This window comes from Neofelis nebulosa, chromosome 8 (assembly GCF_028018385.1).
Source record: "Neofelis nebulosa isolate mNeoNeb1 chromosome 8, mNeoNeb1.pri, whole genome shotgun sequence".
NCBI classification, from domain to species: Eukaryota; Metazoa; Chordata; class Mammalia; order Carnivora; family Felidae; genus Neofelis; species Neofelis nebulosa.
The window spans coordinates 87,507,187-87,526,291 of record NC_080789.1 but is presented as its reverse complement, the minus strand read 5'-3'; the positions used below and the strand labels follow the sequence as shown (position 1 = coordinate 87,526,291).

Sequence of the window (19,105 nt, the reverse complement as noted above, 5' to 3'; positions counted from 1 at the left end):
TCCAAGAGTGTCAGAGCTGGTGCATGAGATTGGTGGTGGGCAGGATTTAGTAGTGCAACCAAGCCTCCCCTTACTCACCTCTGTATAGCCTGTACTGATGCAACTTCCCAGTCCCAGAATGCATCAGCAGCAGCAGAGTGATGGGGATGGGACCTGAATGGGTGCTTCACAAGCACAAGCATAAACACCTCCTCATCCTGCCCCCTGTTGTATACCAGCTGGATGAGAATTAGCATGAGAGGAAGGACCCTTGCATGTGAAGCTACAGCTGGAGTGTCCAGTGACCAAGCTGAGGAGCCAAGTACAGGGGCTCCAGAAGACCCTGGCAGCCACCAGGCAGGAGCACGCAGAGCTGAGAATAGCCCTGCAAGGGGAGTTGGGCCAGGTGGGTGATGGTGCCTGGCTGCTCACCCAGGACTCAAAATCTGAACTCCATTAAAAGGGGAAAGAGAAGATGTTCATGAGCTTAAGATGGTTCTGGCATAAGGGCACCTGGGTGGCCCCATTGATTAAATGACCAACTTCAGCTCAGGTCATGATCTCACGGTTCATGGGTTCGAGCCCCGTGTTTGCCTCTGTGCTGACAGCTTGGAGCCTGGAGCCTGCTTTGGATTCTGTGTCTCCCTTGTTCTCTGCCCCTTCCCTGCTCATGCACTTGATATCTCTCTCTCTCTCTCTCTCTCTCTCTCTCTCTCTCAAAAATAAATAAGCATTAAAAAAAATTTTAAATAGCTTTTAAAGGGCAACAAGCAGAATTAAACTTGATATCACAGGAGACACCTCCCAAATGTAATGAGACTCAGTTCTTTGAGTACGGGAGGGCTGAGGTAGGGTGGAGATGGCTGTATTCACCAGTAAGGGAATGTTACCTTCCAGTGTCTTTTTGAAGGAAGGTGACAGAGAAGGGGGTGAGAACAGTCAAACTCTGGTATGCTCTACCGAAGCCCGTGTTCCATTTTTTGAGAGATAGTCTCAAACTCTCTCTTGTGAGAGAAGCTTCATTCCAGGGACTTTCTCAGTTTCATAGGTAGCTCATGGAAGAGAAGGACACCCTGAGCTGGCAACAAGGAGGCCATAAGGCATGCATCCTGGAGCTGGAAAGTGACATCTTGGCCATCAGTGAGAAAGTGCTGACAGAGAAGGTACAGTTGGAAAGGTGAGGGTACCTCCTCTACCCCCATCACTTCCCTTCATTTGCTGTTACCTCCAAACTCCAGCCTCCTGTTTCAGGCAGGTGAACCTGCTCTGTATTCTTATTTGTTTTTTTCCCTTTTTTTACCCTCACTCAGGGTATTTCAATTACTGGGGATATTTTCCCTTGCCTAGCTCTCTTCCATTTTTCCTAAGCCTATTCTATGTTACTCACCTTGAGAAGTAATCATTGTTACCACTTATGGTGCAGCAAAGGCTAAACAGGAGCTAGGAGCAGAGGATTTGGAAGAGGAGAATAAATAAAACAGCACAAGAGAGGATGGATTTCAGATATGACCACAGCAAAGAAGATCAGACTCCTTTCTCGCTGTTAGGAAATGTGAGAACTGGTGATCCAGGAATGTTATGGAATCTCTCCTCTGAAAAAAAGTATAAATCATAGAATCTGAGCAGCAGGAAGAGTGTAAGATACTTAAGAAGGTATGTGAGAGAGGATCGCTACCTCAGAAGGCAGCTTCTTTCAATAGCAGATAGCTATCATTTTTGTATCTCTTATATTGAACAAAACACCTCCATCCTATGACTTTCTTCCATTGGTCCTGGTTTAGACCTCTGGAGCCACACAAATGAATTTCTTTCCTTTGCTGGATAACTATTATTTCTATCAAATAGCACAAATATTGACCTCTTCCCATGCCTGTCCTTCAAATTTTCTCCAGGAGAAATCATACTAGTTCTTTCTTTCATTGAATAACATAATCAGTCAGGAAAGGACATTCTAGGAAAGAGACATTCTACCCAAGGCCCAGAGTAAAAAGTGAGTTGCTCCCTGAGGCTTCTTCAGTGCAGGATATGCTAGTTTTTCCCCAAGGAAATACTATTGCGAGGTAAGAATAGTTTTAACAATTATTAACGGTTAAACAACAAAAGAAGAAAAATACTTTGTGATGTGAAAATTATATGAAATTCAAATCCCAGTGTTCATAAATAAAGTTTTATTGGAACTTTAAGCCATGCTTATCCTTGTACATGTTGTCTGTCACTGCTTTCACACTACAGTGGCAGAATTGACGAGTTGCCACAGAATCCACATGGCCTGTCTAAAATATTGACTGTCAGCCCCTTTACAGAAAAAGTCTGCCAACTTCTGACCTAGATCCAAAGTTTATGATCAATAACAGCTGCCTCTTGTCTAGAAAAGATTAGATTCTGATCTCTTAATTGAGTGAAAACAACTAGGAAGCCATCTTAATTGAGTGAAAACAACTTGGAAGCAATCAGCAGAAACTTTCTTAAAGTGATACCTAGAGAGAAAAGAAAAACTGTTTCTAGATTGTGCTCTAGAACGAGGAATCTTGGGTACTCAGGGTTGACAACAGGATCACCTTCATCTGGGGATTTGAGCATAGCATCCCAGAAATAAGTGGAAGTCTGGGCACAGAGGAGCACCAGTAGAAGAGCTCAAGACAGAAGTCCGAGTCCTTCATTTCTTCTGTGGTGACCAACTGGTTACCTGACATTCATGTCCCCACACACCAGATGAGAGACATGGTGAAGGCCCTGACTCAAGAACAGGAGAAGCTCCTTGTCGACGGAAAGACGTGCAAACAGACAAGGAACAAAGCAAGGTAAGGGCTCAGAGTCAGTTTGCTTTCTCAATTGTTCTTCCAGTGTCTGTTGAGTCCCTTCTGCATGCTGGGCACCAAATGGGATGTAAATATAAAGAGGGCATTGTGTATGTTCTCCTAGGAAACATAAAATGTTTATCTAAATAGGGATTAGTCAAAGTGGAATATATTAAGCATCACTAGAGAAGAAGGAAATGTTATCATTCTCCACAGAGGTGGACGAGAGCACATCTCCTTAGGAACATCAGGAAGGGCCTTTAAAAAGGGGCATAAACTAGCAGTGCATTTTCAAACCTTTCTAGCAGCGAAACTCTCCTCCCCACCCCCTAGTAAACTTATGTGGAACCTCACTGATTAAATACAAGCAATATTTTATTGATATAAATTATTTTGATAAATCCAAATGTATAATGTTTACCTATAAAGTAACAAAAGTAATCAGGTAATTCTGATGAATGCCTCATCAGAATTGAAATTACTCAACAAATGTTTATTCAGCCCACTTTGGTATTTCTTGATACTTTAGTGGTCAGAATTGCAAGAACATCTGGAAGAGGTTTATAGCTTCTAACTTGTATTTTGTTTGTGTATGCCCACAGTTTATTTTTTCGTCTAGCCTATAAACTACCTGACAAGGCTGTATGAGTCATCTCTGTAATTGCCACATTATTTAAGCCATTTATTGAACACAACAGACATTCAATATATGTTGTTAAATAAATGTATTCAGACGTGCTAGCCATGGTAGGGATCTGGCTAAAGACCATGGGGAGAGTTTTCTCACAGATTTGGGACCTGATTGGGGCTGGGGTGTTGAGGAGACGCCCCTCTGGTTTGACATATATAACGCCTTTCCCCCACTGAGAGAGTTGGTCTTCCAAAGGCCCCGCTTGCAATATGACAAAGCCAAAGCTGCAATCCAGAACACGTTGTACCCCAAAGATTGGATTAGAGTGAAATTTTATTCAGTCACTAATCTGGTCAGAAAGCTTTTGATCTGTTCAATCCAAACTTCAAGTCTACCTGTCAACAGTTTGTAGAGAAGTACATTGAACTACAGAAACTCAGAGACTGTTTTATTAACAGAAGGTGTCATTTTAAGACAAGTAGGAGAAGCAAGGACTCAAAAGGAAGATAGTCATGTTTCCTGCGAATCTGAACCCACAGGTGTCAAACTTCAAACAGTATTGGGGTGGGAGGGTGGTAACAGCCTCTGGAAGAAGCTCCACAAGCCCACCATTTGGAAGAATCTGAATAACAGTCAAAGGGTCTCTCACCTCCCCGAAGAACAGGTATACCATGCATATTGACATCCAAACTGTAGCCACTAGATGAATGTTGAACTGTTTTTAACAGCTGAACTTGATCTCTAAGGCATTATGTTTGCCTTCTTTTAGTTCCTATTTCTAGGTTGTCATAAAGCTCAGTTTCATGGTTTGAATGAACTTTTATGTTATGACAGTATTAAATAAAGAATTCCCTGGTTGCTTGTAAAGTAAGTTTACTTTAAAATTGTAAATAGCACAAGGAAAACCTTATAAGTATGGTTTGAATGGGACTCGTTCTGTGTAGGTTTGCTTGGATTTCTGTGTTAACATGTGGGTTGGTTCTATTTAATCCTCTGGTATCTCTCTCATTTCTGACTCCTTCAGGCTTTTACTTGTGCATTACGGTATGTCCCCTGGCCAGCTCTTCCTGTCTGCAGATCATCTTTACATTTTGCTATAGAATTATGGATCTTCAACTTGAGCAGCCAAGCTGACTTGTGCTTCAAGGTAAGAGTGAGAGCCTATCATTGATGATAGACAAAGGTCAAAACTATAACTTTACTCTCATAGGTTGAGTATGCTGGAGATGATTAGCATAGGCCGAGCATAGTAGTTTGCTCAGTAAAGATTTGAATGAATAAGTGATTACATCCAGTTAAAGACTGAATACAGATGACATCTCTATAGATAACTGGATTGCCAACACGGAGCCAGTTAATTTAGATGCCATTCTCCACCAGCATCCACCTGCCTCCCTGGTGTTGAGATGTGCTTACAAGACCTTACTAACTGTTCTGCTTTCTTCATTTTCATATCTTATACTGAATAAATGAAATATTCCTCTGAAAAAAACATAAATGTATTCTATGAATAATGAACAAAAATGAAAAAGTGAACTTTAATATAAAGCTATGATTTAATACAGTGTGATAAAGTTGATAGGGCGTGGCAGCTTATACCCCTTGTAAAACAGGGATAATAATTGTAGGTATTTATTAAAGAGTAGAAATAAAATATGCAAAGTAATTGGTCATCTTTGGTGTTCAGTCAGTGATAGCTGTCATAGCTATGGTAACTGTACACAAACAAAGGAATGATATGGTATGATAGTGGGTAATTTTGTTATTGATAGCAAGTAAACAGGATATAAAAAGAGGTGGGTGGGGAGGTAAAGGTAGGTAACAAAGGTGAGCTGAAAACAATGTGGAGAAAACTTAAAAAAAACAAAAAGGAAATAGAATAATGACAATAATCTACCCAAATCCTAAATAGGATTTGTATCACAAGATACCTTTCCTGCTCCAATAACCAATGATGCAAAGGCATTTGTCCTGCACAACCACCAGAACCATACAAGATGCAGGTTCTGAAAATCCATCCTCTGTGATGTGAAAAACATTCCTTTTGTTAGTTAGAACAAAGGTCATGATCAGTAAGAAGTGGCACACAAGTCCTAATAAGGAAATCACAGACTATATAGAAAAAGCACATCTGGTAGAGTTTACCTGGGTCGGAAGTAGGTTAGAATAGCAGAAGCAAATTCTCAAACTTTTAAAGGATGGAATTTAAGTAGCCAGAAATGTCACCACGTATTTTAGAAAAAAAAAAAACTACATAAAAATAGATTCAATACTTTGAAACCAAAGATAACCTTTATTAAAAGGAAAATTAATTTCATCAAAAAATTATAGTAAAATTCTTTTTCCATCTTCATTTTGATTATCCTATAAACATGTGAATATGGGACCTATGTAACTGAATTGCTGAAATAATTAGTGTGAGCTTACCCGAGGGCTGGGGGCCTGTGGCCCCACACACATATAACTATGATAAAACTAGTTGTGATAATGGACTTTATTTTATTGAATACATGCCTCCACTTCCAGAAATATGAATGATATGAATAAGCAACAGGACTAGCCAAACTCCTACCCTAATTAACCCCCATACTTTCTATGACTTGAAATCCATAATTTTGCATTTTAAAGGGTTTTTACTTCAAAAGTCCCTCAATAAAAGACAAATCCCTCTTGATAGGGAAATCCTGACCATCAACTAACACCCTACCTGAAGTATGATACCAGCTAGCTAATAACAAACCCTCAGAGAATGGAGTAGGCACCTAAAGACAAGAAAAAAGGTGAGCTAAGGGGAGGGAAGAGGGGGAGGGCTTGAGCTGCAAAGAAGAGAAAAGAGAAGAAGCAAGAGGAAAAGACATAAAAGTGTCCTGGTTACCTTAGGACCTACATTCATTTGTAACCATTTTTTTGCACAGAGTTAGGCACGATCAGTATTGAAAGCACAGATTCTACTCTGGTTATAAAGGCCTTAAATGTTAGCCTGGGTCAGTGGGGTAGAGAAGGCTGACAGGATAAAACAGGGAAAAGAGCAAGACAACAGAAACCATTTGTTTCTCTGAAGCTTCCTCAGGCTTCCTCAGACAGTATTGGATCCTGGGGAACCCTTTTTCAAAGTCCCCCACCTACAAAAACAGAACTGGAAAGACACCTTGAAACAGAATCAAATTCTTTGAGTACCAGGACATTTGAAGTCAGTTTCTGGAGTTTTCTTTGAATTTGAATTTTAATTAGTAGATATCTAAACCCAGAAGATATTGTCTAAACATGTTTAACCTCCTTAATACCAAAGTAAAATCAAGCATTTAAAGGATGTCCTATCATTATGTTGAAAAACAAAAACTCACCAGGTCTCTGGAAGCTAGACTACAGTGAGGCTGCTGGTGTGGTGGGAAGGATAGGTTTTGGAATCACGCTGATCTTTGTTAGGATCCTGGTGCTTTTCAGAATTTCTTTAATTTCTTAATTTCTTTAACCTCAATTTCCTCATTTACATATGAAAAAGATAATATCTGTTCTGCAGAGATGAAAGGATAGAGATAATACACAGAAAGCACTTAGTATATAATTATATCTGGATAGAGGCACCTGGGTGGCTTAGTTGGTTGGGCGTCCGACTTTAGCCCACGTCATGATCTCACAGTTCATGGGTTCGAGCCCCACTTCAGGCTCTGTGGTAACAGCTCAGAACCTGGAGCCTGCTTTGAATTCTGTGTCTCCCTCTCTCTCTGCCCCTTCCCTACTCACACTCTGTCTCTCAAAAAAAAAATAAACATTGAAAAAAAATTTTAAAATAATTATACCTGGATATACTACCTTTAGCAACGTTGAGCTGTGATTATTATTAGCTCAATTCCAGGATACAGCCTTGACCAGAGCATGAGGTATTAAACACTGCTACAGCTTCACTCTGTTCACGTTTGGCTGCACTTTGATTCTAAGATTTCCAAGTAAAAAAATAAGAAAAGAGTAAATTCAAGTCAGGATGCTCAGGAGATCCTAACAGCTACAACTGAGAAAAGCTGCGAGTGTAGGATTGGTCTTCTAGAGCCTATTCGAATATAGAGAAGACCTGTTTGTTCTTCATCATCATGAACACCCTCATACAACAATCTAACGAACACTTGACTGTGGCTGTTTTAACACATCATGTGCTGAGGTACTTAACCATCCTTTACGTCTACACATCTCTAGTACGTGCTGCCCTTTTAGTATATTTGTGTTTAAGAGCAGAATCACCTAAAATGGATAACGTGCTGCTCTACCAAATGAGCTTAGTCACTGTGACCAGTAATCTGAGCTAAATTGTTTTTCATCTATAATACAGGAAAGCATCAGGATAAAATGTTTACATATCTAAAAATTGTTATATCAATACAGTTACACTTTATTGCAAGTTTTTATCTGGAACTTTGCCTCAGAAAACCTTAGGTATCATGACCTACACACCTCTTTTTCTAGCCTTTTCTAGAAATCTATATTTAAAACTTAATTTAGCTGGTAGAAATACACATAAATGTGACCACAATGACCAGACGCAGATGAGACTTATTAACAGATTAAGATCCACTGTTGACTTAAGAGGTTAGCAAATGATCCATGTCCCAGCTGGAAAATAGAAACTTGGAATACAGTGTATCCTCTGCCCTTTCCTTATGTATGTAAACAATTTCTTCTGTTCAGGTAAATATAGCAAAAGACAGTATAGAAAGATCAAAGATATGTTCTCTATTTCTGACATTGTAGCTTATTTAAGTAGTCCTACCGCTTAGCCCCATTTACATGGGTTTTAACACCAAAACTCACAGCATAAACAATAAGAATGCATAAACTACAAATGATGTGTCACTAGCAAATGAAGGAAACATCACACTCATGTAGAAATAAAAGAAAGAAAATGTATCAAAAAAGAATCAGGACTTTTTCAAAATGAGGTGTTTCTGGTGGGCTTTTCAAATTCCTATTTCACTGGCTGTTTTCCCATTTAAGAATGCAAGTAAATTATACAGTTTCACTGGATCACCATATAATATTCTCATAAAAGTTGGTGAAATCACAGATTGTTACTGTCAAAGATTTCTAATTTATAAGACAAAAATGTTGGTGAGCCAAACCAATGCAGAACCCGGTCTACATTCTCCTCTCCTGTTCTTTTCCTGCACTAGCAATACAATGCAATTTACATCACATATTTAGATGACATTTTACAACACCCAAGCTCCCACTGCCACATCTGAATTAATTCTAATTTTTAAACCCAAGTAATCTAAATACCTCGGATTTTCCAGAACTGCCAAGGGACCATCTAAGTAGATCTTCTCAGGCTTTCTAGCATTGACTCAAATAGGAGATATCTAAATCTTCTTGCTGGATCCTGAAAATATCAGACATCCACATGGCATGTAATGAAAAATGAGATGAATGGTGTAAAGTAACTGTCAGAAAGCCTGACACATTTTAAGTTTCAATAATTGGTATCTCTTGCTGCCTCTGTTGCTACACAAAATGACTAAAAAGCTGCCAAACTTGAGCTTCATCTTATCCTGTCCTGCCTCTGAATAGCTGTATTTAGTAACTTTTTTTAAGTAATGTCTACACCAACATGGGGCTTGAACTCATGACCCCGAGATCAAGAGTGGCATGTTTTACCAACTGAGCCAGCCAGGTACCCCTGTAGTAAGTAACTCTTAAGACATTTTCTACTTGCTGTCCTCATTTCAGATATAGGACATGGAATCCTATTTATATCCTGTCTTTCAAGAAATAAATGGCTATTTGGAGATTTAAAATACTATATACATTTGGAACTCCTGGGTGGCTCAGTCAGTTAAGTGTCTGACTTCGGTTCAGGTCATGATCTTGCAGTTTATGAGTTTGAGCCATACGTCAGGCTCTGTGCTGACAGCTTAGAGCCTGGAGCCTTCTTTGGATTCTGTGTCTCGCTCTCTCTCTGCCCCTCCCCCACTCATTCTCTCTCTCTTTCTCTCTCTCTCTCTCTTCCAAAAAATAAACATTAAAAATATATTAAAATACTATGTAAATTTCTGAAATTATTACCATTATTATAAATGATAAATTCTACTTTTAAAAATCTCCCTTTTTAACATGGCCCAGATTTGATTCACATGCTTTGACTGTCCTCACCAATCCCCTATCCTGTGACATTGATGACCTACTTTCAAAGCTAAATCTATTCCCATGATTCATAAAGATGTCTTTAGGTTAAATGGTAAAATACTACGTATGTGTAGAAAATACTTCAGTAGAGCAACTAGCAACAACATACTGAAGTAAAGGGAAGGTTGAAGGCAGGCAAATATATAATCCTGGTGTCTTTCTGAGAAGAAGGCCAATGTTTACTGAAAGGAATATGTTGTTGAGAAAAGACTTTAAAGTTTAAATAATCCACCCTTGTGCTCCTGACCAGTATTTACATTAGAAATTGATCACAAGTACAAGCCCCTTGAACAAATGGTCTTTTTGATATCAGAGAAAAAGCCTTATTCTTCTCCCTCCACTGCCTATAAAATTTATTTTATGGGGCCAGTTCTTCTCCTAATACGAAACGGAATTTCAGGTCACACTACTTTCTGTTAACTTTCAAAAGAAAAGAAAAAAAAAAAGCCCTCTGGTCACGTTAGTCCCACAAAAAGGACTTTGGACTTAATTTAAACTGAAGCTTCTTCCATCCCACTACAACATATCCAAATCCTCCAGTTGGGAAGAAGGGTCCTGGTTGTGTCTCTATGTGCTGCACCAACTTCTCCTGGCCTCTCTCCCCAGCCCCACTCCAGCTTTCCCCCGACAGCTGAGGAAAGCTGCTTCTGTGTCCTCCAGAGTTGAAACTTGCAGGGGGTAGTTAAGGAGTCAAGAAATGTCATTTTTTCTTTCTCTGGCCTAGAGAATAATTTAAAACAGACTCTCCTGGCCATTTCTGTGGGTCTTTGGACATGCTACCCTTCATTTGTGATCTCTAACGTGCAGTATCTTCGGTGGGGTAAATGCACTTCATCTGACTAGTCACACACAAGTTTTCCTTCAAATTTTTACATGCATGACACACTTTTAGCCTCTCTACTCAGGTCTCATCACTGCTCCATATAATCCAATCAGTCAGAAGTAAGACAGACCCAGTGCCAGTGGACCCACCCTTGACTGGGATGTTGCTCCTTTTCAAATGTAGCCCTTGTTTCCTTCCACCTCCTGGCAGGAGGATCCACCCATGCTCTTTGCCTTCTAGACCTTTTAGCAAGAATCAGACAACAGTCCCTGCATCCTCCAAACTGCAGAGGACAAATATAAAGTGCTCTCAGAAAACCTCAAAAAGTCATGCTCACTAAGCTTGAGGTTGGTCAAAACAATGTCTTACTCTGCCCTGAAACTGAAAAGGATTGTGGGCACCTGCCATAGGAGATGCTAAAACCTTCTGTAGCACTAATGTGATTCAAAAAGAAAGTCATGAGCAAAAAAGCAGGCAAACAAGTCACTGGTACAAAACTGAGTCCATTACTAGATCCAGTAAAAATGAAAATGTAGTATATGATAAATACTTCAGTTATAGTTTATTAGGAAAAAATGCAGCTTATTTAAAAATGATACTGATATCATAATCAGATCTCATCTGGAAAGAAAATAGTGTTAGCCCTTCTTAATGTCATGTTCAAAAGTGAAAAGAGCAATGGATTGAGGATTTAATGTAAAAAATGAAAATATTTAAAAAATAAGAAAGTATTAGAGTCAGGAAAAAACTCTTCAAAATTAAAAAAAAAAAAAACCAAGAAACTATAATGGAAAAAATTTACAGAGTTGAATTCATAATAATACAAATTATACAAAGACAAAAAATATGATAAGTAAGGTAAATAAAAAAGGGAAAAAGATAGAGAAAAGGCTTGAAATATATATGAGGCAGAAATATATAAAGAAATATATAAATATATATTATAGATAGATGAAGAATATGTATTACATATGTAAAGAAGTATATAAAAGAGGAAATGCAAATGGATGAAAAAATTTATGAAAAGTTTTTTGTAAAAGGTGCCACAGCTCACTAGCAGCTGAGAAATGCAGCTCAACACAACCCAATACCCTCATTTTTTCATATATTAAGTTAACAAAATATTTGATAATTCATAACATTTAGTGAAACGGACTATAAAAATGGTGAAGTTGTGAATTGCAGTACACATTGTTTCTGTAAATGGAAACAATTTTGGAAATCTGTTCTGTAGAAACGGACATGTTTCTTTCTAAGAGATAAATGATTTAGATACATGTGCTGGCCTAGAGGAATGTTCATGGTACACAGTTCAATGAATACAGCAATGAGGTAAGAAACATATATAATAATGATTCTATTCTTGTGACTAAAAGTATGGGGTACATATGTATATAAATATGTATAATTATATATGTCATATTTTTATGTGAGTATAGAAAGAAATGTAAATGATAGGCACCAAATTGACTTTTTCTTTTTATAATTTTGTGTCATTTGGCTTTTTAAAAACATAACTCCCATTTTTGAATTTTGAAAGAAAACACCATTTTGTGTGTGTTGTGTGTGTGTATAGTATAGACAACTAGTGCTCTAAGATTTCAGGGGAGAAAGAGAGGGATATGGGAGACATGTGGCTTGATCAGAACTAGAAGGATGGGTTTGGAGAAATCAGATAAACAAAAAGAAGTCTTTCAGACCATGGACAAAACAGGAGGAAAGCAGTATTATCTTGAATCACTTAGACTCACTTCAAATGCTCCACACCAATTGTAACTACATATTTGAAAAAAATCAAAGTATATATCCATGTGTTTGTGAACAAGCAATATTATTATGATTGCATGATCCTGCATTACACAGAATTTTTGTCACTACCAGGAAATTATAGACAAGATAATTAGAAAACCAAAGAGTCTTATATTTCTGAGTATTAAATTGACCTTACATTTTTCCCAAGCAAAAATAACTGAATTGCAACTCACAACAACCTAAATCAAAGAACTCCCTTTACGTTAGCATTCACCATCATCTCTATTCACTGCTGCTTTTACACTTGCGTCTGATCATCAATTTTTTTTAAAAAATTACTCATTGAGTAACCAATATGTATAAAGCTCTGCACACATGTAATCTGGAGCTTCTTGCTCTGCAGAGAATCAGAGTTATAAATAAAGAGATCTTTGTTTATGTAAATTTTAATCCTTTGATAAAGTTTCCTTGGCTCTGAGGGTTACATAAAACAGGTTATAGAAAAGATTAGTCACTTGGAACCAGAGGCTCCTCCCTTGCTCTTTCCTTGTTTGTTTGTTTGTTTGTTTGTTTGTTTTTTAACAATTAAGCCTTATATGGTTGTGGCTCTGACTATAACATCATATTAAAAAACTAAAGAAAAACTCAGTGAATAAGTATAAGTTAAGTAATAAGTAGTTCACTTGCTGAGCTTTCAGTGTTTTTCTTTTGTACTTTAACAAGGCATTTGTAAGTCAAAGAATTACTTACCAATTTGCTCACATATTAAACAAAATGCTAACATGTTGTTCGATTTTCTGGATAACTGTATAAGCTAAGAAAAGATGATACCAAAATAGGAATAAACTTGGAAGCAATAAACTTGAAGCAATGCTGTGGACAGGAGCATTAATTTCTATGAAACATTGGTTTTCTCCCATTGGCCACCAACATTTCTGAACAGTAGGCCAATGGGAGAAAACCAATGTTTACCAGTTAATCCACCTTGGTAACTTGCCAGCCATATTGGATGAGTGAAAGATCAGGGGCTATGTCATGTGGTGAAATAGTCAGATGCAGGTAAAATTTGGGATGAAGTAGAAAGGATGGTTTGGATTAAAATGATACAAATGCTATGGAATGTTTACAAACATCAGCTAAACCAGCTCCAGCACTGACGAGTTGTGATCTTTGACAAATTCATTTGCCTCAGTTTCTAACCTATTCTAAGGGATAATTATAGGACCTACCTCAAATAATTATAGGACCTACCTCAAACAAAAAGAGATTATTGTTTTTTCATTTAACAAATATTTGCTGAGTGCTTGTTCTATGTCAAATACTATCCTAGGTGGTAAAATGTCTAGAAGCTACTGTTTGGATCTTGAGGCAATCATCGTGGTAGAGTGTTAAGATGAAGGCTCAGACCCTAAGTTCTGTAAAATTTGAATCTTAGTCCCTGACCATGACAACGGAAGAACTGGTGCTTTCCCAGTAATGAATGGCATAGTAAAGGAATAGGAATAGGGGCGCCTGGGTGGCTCGGTCGGTTAGGTGTCCGACTTCGGCTCAAGTCACGATCTCACAGTCCGTGGATTCGAGCCCCGTGTCTGGCTCTGTGCTGACTGCTCAGAGCCTGGAGCCTGTTTCAGATTCTGTGTCTCCCTCTCTCTCTGACCCTCCCCTGTTCATGCTCTGTCTCACTCTGTCTCAAAAATAAATAAACATTAAAAAAAAAAAAAGGAATAGGAATAAAGGCCAAGATTTTACAATGTTATAGTGCTGTGACTTGCACTTTTGGACTTCAGTCCTTGAACATGCCAGGAAAAAGGTCTTATGACTTCTTAAGATACTTAGTTCACTGATTGTGATGCTTTCTTCTTTTCTTTATTTCTTTCTTTCTTTCTTCTTTTTTTAATGTTTATTTACTTGTGAGAGAGAGAGTGCACAAGCAGGGGAAGGGCCGAGAGAGAAGGGGACAGAGGATCCCAAGCAGGCTCCATGCTGACAGCAGAGAGTCCAATGCAGGGCTTGAACTAGTGAACCACAAGACATTACCTGAGCAGAAATTGGATGCTTAACTAACTGAGCCACCCAAGCACACTGCTTTCTTCTTTGCTAATGTAAGTCCTTATGGTTATAAATTTCTCTTGAAGTACCACAGGTTTTGATAAATAGTATTTTTCTTACAAGTCAATTCTAGGCCATTTTTTTATGATTTTTTTAACCTATGATTTATTTGATAGCACTTTTTTTTAAATATGCAAATATGTGGGGAATTTTATATATGTTTTGTTTCACTTCTAACTTGTCCTGGCTTGCTAATAGTATTGTTCAGATATTTTAAATCTTTCTAACCTTTTATATATCTGGCGTATCAATAATCAGAAGAGTGTACTGACATTTCAGTACTGTTAATTTGTATGTCAGGACCCACAAAATGGAGGTCACCCCAGGAACCTAGCCCATGTCACAAATGTAAACCTAAGTCCACCTACTCATACAGGAAGCACCTGTCAAAGAATCCTTACACCAATCACAATCCTCCAACCTAGCTTTAGCTAGCTTCCCTTACTTTAGAAAACAGGACCCTGTTTCTGAGTTGCCCCTTCTAAAGTTCTACAAAACTCCCTCTTGCCTCAAATCCCTTGGGAAGAGTGTTCCACTGCTTGTGAGGCACTGTAATCCCATAACCTATGAATTGGTTTTCCTTGAAAACAGGGCATCAGACTTGTCACTAAATTATTTTAGTTTTATCATTTTACAGTACAATAGTGGATGATATATTAATGTCTCTAATGTCTATCAATTGTGATTAATGTATTTTAAGTTTTAAAATTTATACATTTTCAAGGCATATTGAATCTTTTTCATTGTGTGATGATTTATTTTAGTTTTAGTAATTATTTTTTACCTTAAAGTCTATTTTATCTGATATAAATAACGATAAAAACTTAATCTCGGCTAACATTTGCCTGATATAAATTGTTTTCATATTTTTACTTTTGATCTTTGCATGTTGTTATACTTGGTGTTTCTTTTGTAAACACTATACATTTAGATTATTTGTCCTATTTATCCCCAAAATTTTAAGGTTTTTTTTTTTTTTTTTTTTTTTTTTTTTTTTTTTTTTTGAGAGAGAGAGAGAGCGAGCATGCAAGTGGTGGAAGGGCAGAGAAAGAGAATCCCAAGCAGGTTCCACACTGTCACTGCAGAGCTCGATGCAGGGCTCAATCCCCTGAACTGTGAGATCATGACCTGAGCCAAAGTCAGATGTTTAACCAACTGAGCCACTCAGACACCCCTTTATTTTCCCTATTTATCAATCTGTATCTTTTAACTGGTGAGTTTAGTCTAATTGTATTTTTTTTAATTACTAATATATTTGGACCTGCTTCTACCTTCTTAATTCATTATTTCAATTTTTTTCCTTTTACTAAGTTTGTTATTAATTCAGTTCAACTGGGTCAGGGGAATAAAGGACTCAAAGAAAGAGAATTCTAAGGAAAAATGAAACCCAATACATTACTAACGGGTTTGAAGTTATTGAGTTGGAATATTAAGTGTTTGAACTTACTGATCTAGAATGTTAACTCCAAAAGAGAAGTAAATAGCACATAGCAGTTACCCAATATATTAATTTTCTATATTCCTGTCATATTTTAATTTTTTGGACAGTTTGGGAAGAAAGTAAGTGATTGGAACCAAGAAAACTAAGCAAATAAAAAAGCAAAGCAATTATTAACCCCAGGGAAAACAAAAAGTTTGTACAGGAGAAGAAATGTAGTCTTAGTGTAATAGCAGCTATGACCAATATTTATATAGTTTTAACTATATAAGCATTGAATACATATTTAATCAAAATTATAATTGTATTGGGATGCTATCAAAAGTAGTATTATATGTATAGATATATGTATAATGAGTTATTTAAGAGAGTTACATCTTCCATAGGGAGAAGTAGGTAACAACCATAAAGCCAGTTACTTAGTTTAAAAAAAAAAAAAGCCAATTACCAGAAAAAAACAAAAAAAAACAGTGAAAAATATTAAAAATAGTTTTCTTTAATAAGGGGTATTTGGAAATGGGAAAAATTAACACGTGCTATATTTTTGTTGCAAGTTTTGTAAAACTTGACATTTATACATGTGTAATTTTGATACTTATAAAAATAACTTATTAAAAATTTTAAAACAAAATATAAAAATAAAAACTATGTGAACTAGTATACTTGCTCAATGACCAAAACTATGAATAAGATAGGAATTGGTGCATATCAAAGAGAAGTTAAACCATGGTAAATTTCCTGAATTGTTTGGGAGGGTGGTGAAAAAACATACATTTCAGAAAAGTATGTACATATGTATTGAAATGTAAGGATAATCAATAAACTTATAGAAATAGAATGTTGAGCTTTGCTTCCATTATTATATCAGATTAGAGCACTTAGAGACTGTACCACTGCACAATATCTTTTCAAGAACACTTCCAGCTTCTGGAAAGAAAACATAATTTTTTCAACATGCCATGGGTCTATACAGGTAGAGGAGGTGTATAAGAATGGTAAACTTTATGACCCTATCCATTCCCAACCTACACCTGGGTTGCCCTAAGGATGAAGACAAGAGCAATACTAGTATTGGGATGCTATACCATAGTCCACAAGCAACAGAGGGAAACTAAACATGAGTCTCCGTCATTGAGCCAAAACTCTAGAGAAAGGTTCCAAGTCAGCAGTGCCCCCGGGTGCCCACAGAAGCAGAAGAAATCCTACCTGCAGAAAAATGTTCCTCAATTTAGTTTCATGATTAAGATAAAATAATTAGCTCCACACACAGTGGAAAGACAGATACCTTTGAGTGAGAGTCAGAGAAATAAACAGAATCAGACTACTGAGAGCCACAGATACTGGAAATTTCAGGCACAGAATATAGAACAGTCATATATAAAGATTTAAAGAGGTAAGGGGGGTTCCACTTAGAACATTTAACTATTGGTAAATGCAACAAGCTAGATGAACCTCCAGAGAATTATGCTGAGTGAAAAAAAAGCCAATCCTAAAAGGTTACTTATTGTCTTATTCCATTTTTATAAAGTTCTTTAAATAATGAAATTATGGAAGTAGAGAACAAATTAGTGGTTATTAGGAGTTAAAGCATCATGAGGGTGGCAGAGAAGTGGGTGTGGCTATAAAAAGGAAGTATGAACAATCCTGTGGTGATGGAAATGTTCTGTATGGTCGTGACATTGTATTATAGTTTTTCAAGAAGTTACCATTGGGGAAAACTGGGTAAAGGGAACATAGATTTTTCTGTAGTATTTCCTAATACTACATGTGATCTTCCATTATTGCAATATAAAATGCTTAATATTTTTAAAGTATGAAAATTTTATATGATTTTCAGTGTCCATAAATAAAGTTATATGGGAAGTCAGTCAGGCTAATTTGTTTATATATTTTCTATAACCGCTTTGCTGCTTTAATGAGAGAGTTAAGTAGTCATGAGAGAGACCATATGTCCTGCAAAGCCAAAATATTTTTTATCTTGACCTTTACAAGGAACGTTTGCTGACTCCTGACCTAGGTAAATCAGATCAACTTACACATTGAAGTAAATTTATCCACTAAAATCAAAATCTAGCAGAAAATACAATATGATGTAATCCTAGCATTCAATCATTCAATGCTGCTTTTGTCCAGAACACATTTGTTTTTTACCTAAGATAAACAATTGCAAAACTAATCAATTTCTATAAAATGTGGGTGCAAAAGTCTGACTTGGTCAAATTTAAGAGAAAAGGTGAGGGGCACCTGGGTGGCTCAGTCAGTTAAGCGTCTGACTTCAGCTCAGGTCATGATCTCACAGTCTGTGAGTTTGAGCCCCGCGTTAGGCTCTGTGCTGACAGCTCAGAGCCTGGAGACTGCTTCAGATTCTGTGTCTCCCTCTCTCTGCCCCTCCCCTGCTCATTCTCTGTCTCAAAAATAAATAAAAACATTTTTTAAAAAAAGAGAGAAAAAGAGGGGCGCCTGGGTGGCTCAGTTGGTTAAGCATCCGACTTCAGCTCAAGTCACGATCTCACTGTCCGTGAGTTTGAGCCCCGCATCGGGCTCTGTGCTGACTGCTCATAGCCTGGAGCCTGTTTCAGATTCTGTGTCTCCCTCTCTCTCTGACCCTCCCCCATTCATGCTCTGTCTCTCTCTGTCTCAAAAATAAATAAACATTAAAAAAAATTTTTTTTAAAAGAGAGAAAAGGAAAAAAGAAGTAGTATTTCTGTAAAGGGGTCACTAATGACTAGGATTAACTTATGTCCAGTCTTACCCAGGTCAGTTCTGACTTGCTCTTATTGTCTTAGCATCATAGTTATATCCACCCTCCCTTTTGGTTTTAGAAAAGCCAATTTTGAATAACTTATATGGTCAACCTACCGACGACCTTTCCATCACTAAATCTAACGGACATCTTCCCGTCTTCTCTTATTTGACTTATCAGTGGCATTTGACAAAGTCTATGATTCTTTTCTTTTGGAAACTCTTTTCACTTGGCCTCCAGGACACCATATTTCCTGGTTTTCCTCCTATCTTATGGGTGATTTATTTATGTCTCCTCTGAAGGACCCCCCTCTTCTGCATGATCTTCTAACACTGGAATACCTCATGACTCAGTCCTTGGTCTTCTTCTCTATTTCATCTATATTTACTTCCTTAGGGATATTGCCTAGTTCACTGGCTTATAAACATTCCCCACAGGTGGACCATTCCCAAACAGATGTATCCAGCCTGGGTATTACTACTAAACTTCAGATATATGTCTACTCAACATCTCTAATGGATCTCTAGTGGACATATTAAAGTTAACATGCACAAAACAGAATTGATCTTCCCTTTGCCCCTTCTCTCCCTCAAAATACATATGTACATACATACATACACACATATGTACCCTTGTTCTACATGCAGATTTCCCCAT

General features: G+C 37.4%; 1 pseudogene; it reads left to right on the top strand.

The window, feature by feature from the left end:
- The first annotated feature begins 3,521 nt into the window (after positions 1–3,521).
- LOC131484039 (small ribosomal subunit protein mS23-like) lies at positions 3,522–4,561 on the top strand (annotated as a pseudogene).
- The last annotated feature ends 14,544 nt before the right edge of the window (positions 4,562–19,105 follow it).